Here is a 5,487-nt window from a genome sequence, read left to right as displayed (position 1 = left end):
AAGCTTCTCTGTCCCTGAGCTGTACCAAGTCCCACTTTGCTCAGTGTAATTCTTTTTTTGAGGGGTATCTTTCTGTCTTTGAGCAGCACTACAGAAGCTGATGGCAAGCTGTAGCAGCCCAGTGACTAGTATGTAAAAACTACTACAGAAATTAACCTGGAGGATGCCTCCTGACTTCACTAAAACATCAAGGATACTTTAAAAAGCAGAATAAATTAAAAAACTGATCGAGAGCCTATGGTTTTTAAGTTTTTAAAATGGAGCCTGTTCTGGATTTCCTAAAGCTGCTGACTAGAACAATAGAAGCCATGGGAATGGTTTGGAATTATTCCAAAGTAATAATGACCCAAACTGACCCAAGGGGTTCAGCCAGACTGGTTGAGCATTAGAAATGCACTTTAACTTGGTGCATTTAGCTCCCTGTCAGCCATGATTTAGTAGCCTTTTTCTGTTATCAGTTTAATTTTAGTATGGTATATTTGGAGCAATAATATTCCATTAAGATGTTTTATGCTGAGTATCCAAAGCATTACCTGTGTAACCACTTGACATAAATCAAATATATGTCTATTATATTAATCATGGCCTTTCTTTCAAGGGTTTCAAAGTTTGATTATAATCTATGTTAGGCTGCATACTTGACTAAGGAAGGAATTTTAATGGAACTAATGGATTTAGAATTATTTCATATAGCCATGTTAAGAATTAGCAACCAAAACTTCTGTTCATAAAAGTATGTGATAATTAGTAGAAAGCTTTTTGAAATGTATGATGTATTATATATTCCACATTCACAAATTAATGTTTAGAGGTGGAGCAACAAGTGAAAATAACATGTAGGCAGTTCTAGCTGGTCAAGTCAAGTCTTTTCCCTCCTCTCTCTTCCTTCTTCCCTCCTCCCTCGCCCCTCCTCCATCCTCCTTCCTCCTTCCTCCCTTGACTCTCTCTTCTCCGTTTCTTTTTCAACAAACTGCTATGTACCCCCAGCCCATATAGAAGTCTTTAGTTCTCTTTATTAAATCATCTGTCACTTTGCAAATCCTAGCACACCTCTTAACAAAATATATTTTAATTCTTTTGTAGGTGATCCATTAGCAGTATTTGGTGGTTGGTCTCTTTTGCCTTATAAATTATTTTTAAAACCCAAAAATCTCTTATCTTTCAAAAGTTGAAAAACTCCTGACTTGTTTTCTCTCTCTGTCTCATCCTCTCTCTGTCTCTTTCTGCCTCTCTCTTCTACCAGTCTTCTGTCTTGATTTCTTACTTTCTTAAACCTTGTGCCAATTCTTAAAAACCCAATGGTAATTCTCTCCTGTGGCTCACACCAGGCTCGAGTCTAATTTCTCTTGAGTCTCCATGACTCTTCCTCTTAAATTGGGAATTTTCTCCAAGAGAATTTACACATTTTATGTTGATATATAACATTTTTCATGTTAAAATTAAGTAGTTACAGAGGGTATAAGTTTGTATTACAAATACTGATGGTGTTAAAGTAAAATAGTTTGTTAACTTAAAGACTCCAATGGAGGTGCTGGAGAGATGAATCACTCATTAAAAAACAAACAAACAAAAACCCAAAAAACCCCAAAACACTGGTTGCTCTTGCAAAGGATCCCAGTTGAGTTCTTAGCACTCAGATGGTGGCTCACAACTATTAGTAACTCCAGTTCCAAGAGATCTGAAGCTCTCTTCTGACTTCCATGGGCACCAGGCATACATGTGGTGCACATACATATGTGCAGGCAAAACAAAAGACAAATGTATTTTTAAAAGCCTTTTAAAGTATCCAATGGAATGTAAATGCCAAAGTAATTTGCTATGCACTGTGATTCTTTTAAAATGAAGGTGGCAAAGTTGAGTCATTAACAGTTAGAAATTTTGTGTCAGTCTTTTCTCTGTGAGCTTTGTATCTGCATGTACATAATTGTGTTCTCATCTAATATTTTTATGTTTGAAAGACCTTGGTTGCTTCTTATACTTGTTTCTAACAGAAAATACTATATATATTGAACTAATTTTTTTTACCAATAAGTATAAATCTCTAACATTTATTTTGAGCTAGTATGGTGGTGTGTATTTATTTTTTATTTATTTATTTATTTAATATGTGTTTTATCTGGTGCCCATGGAGGAGAAAAGAGGCATTAGATTCCCCAGGATTGATGCTACAGACAGTGAACCATCATGTGGGTGCTGGGAATTGAATTCTGGTCCTTTGGAAGAGCATCAGTGCTCTTAACTGCTGAGTCATTTCTCCAGTCCCTTGATGGCACATACTTGTAATTCCAGCAGTTAAAGTCTAAGGTCGGAAGATTGTCACAAATTCAAGGCCAGCGCATAGTAAGTACAAAAGCCAGCAAGGGCTACATATGAAGACCCTGCCTCCAATAAAGTAAAATTTACTTTACTTTTATATAGAGGCTAACTTCCAAAGTTAATATAAGTGAACAAAAGTTTTAAAACAACTAAACCCAACCTTTTAAGTTTAATTCTATAGGTCTTTCTAACTATTCAGTGAATCTAATATCAAGTTGCTTTTAACTGTTAGCTACTCATTTAGGACTTTGGTTCTGTTTAAAGCAAAGATCATTTGACTTTGAAAGTAATGTTACAATATTTTAAGAGTCATTTGCCTTTTCATTTTCTAGCTTTTCTAGTCCTTACTAAACAGCCAATGACTATGATTATTATCTTTTTAATTTTTCTACTTAGAAGTTCTTTGTCTAACATATTCAAGAAAGAACAAGACAGTCAAAACTTTTAGTTTAAGTACAACTTAATCAAGGTAATATTTATTGATAAAATGCATTTTTTCCTTCTTCCATTGCAGGAAGCCATCTTGACTCTTACTTTCCTTCTTCCATTGCAGGAAGCCATCTTGACTCTTATCTTTCCTTTTTCCATTGCAGGAAGCCATCTTGACTCCTACATTTCCTTCTTCCATTGCAGGAAGCCATCTTGACTCCTATAGGCATTGTTATACAGCAAGATAACAATTCTCTGAGTAAGGTACAAAATATGGTAAAGGTGGAGCTAGAGAGATGGCTCAGTTCTCAGCATCCAGCATGGGGCAGCTCTCAGCCATCTGTAACTCCAGCTCCAGAAAGCCAATGCCCTCTTTTAACCTTCATAGTTTCCTCCTGCCTTCACATGACATACAAAAACAAAACAAAAACCAAATATAAAAAAGGTGACTAACATTATTAATCAGCTGACCCTGAGTTAATCAAAAGGGAGATTATCCTTGATGAGCACAACCTCATCAAGTGAAAAAGAATGTGTCAGAATATGAGAATTAGCAACAGGACTAGGTGGTTAGCTGCATAGAGGAGTGCTTGTTTCACATGCACATGGCCTTGGGTTCAATGCCCAGAACTACAAATAGAGAAAAAGCAGTCCATATAATAGTTTATGTACTATGATGATGGATATGAGTGGTAGTTGTTTAGCCTAGAAATTCCTAATTTTGATTAAATGAAACAAATCTAATAATTGTGGTCTTTTGGTGTGTGTGTGTGTGTGTGTGTGTGTGTGCGTGCTTTGGTGTGTATTGTGTTGTACAGACATGTGAATGCAAGTGCATGCATCCATGCAGAGACCAGAGAAGGATGTTGAATATCACTCAACCACTCTCCACCCTTGAGACACAGGGTCTCTACTGAATGGGAGGTTCTGCTGGCAGTTGGCAAGCCTGTGATTCTCCCATGTCTTTCCCACACAGTTCTGGGACTACAGGTATATCCAGCCACACCTGGCTTTTTATCTGAGTTCTAGGGATTAGAAGTCAGGTCTTCATTATTGAACAGCAAGTGTTCTTACCCACTGAGCCACGGTCCCAACCTGATACTTTAACAAATGTTTTCTCTTAAAATTTTTGTTAGGGGGACTGGAGTGATGTCTCAGTGGTTAAGAGCACCAACTGCTCTTCCCAAGGTCCTAAGTTCAAATCCCAGCAACCACATAGTGGCATACAACCATCCATAATGGGATCTGATGTTCTTTTCTGGTGTGTCTGAAGAGAATGACACTGTACTCATATACATAAAATAAATAAATGAATTAAAAAATTTTTGTTAGATCTTTGTTCACTGTAGTTTATTTACTAGTGAGATTGTGAAATTAATAAAAAATATAAAATTTTAAAAGAGGAAAAGACCTTTTACTTTTTGGCTTTTTCTTTTCTTTTTTTTCCCCACAGTTTTTTTTTTATATTAGATGTTTTCTTTATTTACAATATCTCCTTTCCCATGTTCCCCTCCAAAAAAAATGAAAATAAAATAAAATAAATAAAAACTAAAACAAACCCCTGTTCCCTCCTCCGTCCCCCTGCTAACCACCCTACCCCCTCCTGCTCACTGGGGCATAGAACCTTCACAGGGCCAATGGCCTCTCCTCCCATTGATGACCAACTTGGCCATCCTCTGCTAGATGTATACTGCTGGAGCCATGAGTCCCCCCATGTGTACTCTTTGGTTGGAGTTTTAGTCTCTGGGAGCTATGAGGGTACTAGTTAGATCATATTGTTGTTCATCCTAAGGGGCTGCAAGCCCTTCAGCTCCTTGGGTCCTTTCTCTAGCTCCTTCAGTGGGGACCTTGTGCTCAGTCCAATGGATGACTGTGAGCCTCTACTTCTGTATTAGTCGGGTACTGTCAGAGCCTCCCAGGAGACAGCTATATCAGGCTCCTGTCATCCAGCACTTGCTGATATACACAATAGTGTTTAGATTTGATGATTGAATATGGGAAGAATTCCCAGATGGAGCAGTCCCTTCCTTTAGTCTCTGCTCCATAGTTAGTCTCCACAACTCCTTCCATGGGTATTTTGTTCCCCCTTTTAAGAAGGAATGAAGTATCTACACATTGGTCTTCTTTCTTCTTGAGTCTTAGGGTTTGTGGTTTGTATTTTGTGTATTCTGATCTTCTGGGCTAATATTCACTTACCAGAGAATGCATACCATGTATGTTCTTTTGTGATTGGGTTACGTCACTCAGGATGATATTCTCCAGATCCATCCATTTCCCCAAGAATTTCATAAATTCATTGTGTTTAGTAGCTGAGTAGTACTCTATTGTATAGATGTACCACATTTTCTATATCCATTCCTCTGTTGAGGGACATCTAGGTTCTTTCCAGTTTCTGGCTATTATAAATAAGGCTGCTATGAACATAGTGGAGCATGTGTCCTTATTACATGTTAGAGCATCTTCTGGGTATATGTCCAGGAGTGGTATAGCTGGGTCCTCTGGTAATACTATGTCCAATTTCCTAAGGAACTGCCAAACTGATTTCCAGAGTGGTAGTACTAGCTTGCAGTGCCACCAACAATGAAGGAGTGTTCCTCTTTCTCTACAACCCTGCCAGCATCTGCTGTCACCTGAGTTTTTTTATCCTAGCCATTCTGACTGGTGTGAGGTGGATTCTCAGAGTTGTTTTGATTTGCATTTCCCTGATGACTAAGGTTGTTGAACATTTCTTTAGGTGCTTCT

At 37.8% G+C, this 5,487-nt stretch overlaps 1 protein-coding gene across 3 annotated transcripts in view; it reads left to right on the top strand.

Moving 5' to 3' along the window:
- Positions 1-5,487, top strand: part of Sos2 (SOS Ras/Rho guanine nucleotide exchange factor 2) — a 103,492-nt gene that overhangs the window by 10,867 nt on the left and 87,138 nt on the right. The window lies entirely within an intron of this gene.

The sequence above is a fragment of the Mastomys coucha genome, unplaced genomic scaffold (assembly GCF_008632895.1).
Source record: "Mastomys coucha isolate ucsf_1 unplaced genomic scaffold, UCSF_Mcou_1 pScaffold6, whole genome shotgun sequence".
In the NCBI taxonomy this organism is placed as follows: Eukaryota; Metazoa; Chordata; class Mammalia; order Rodentia; family Muridae; genus Mastomys; species Mastomys coucha.
The sequence above is the reverse complement of the archived record's forward strand: the minus strand, read 5'-3'. Positions and strand labels throughout refer to the sequence as shown.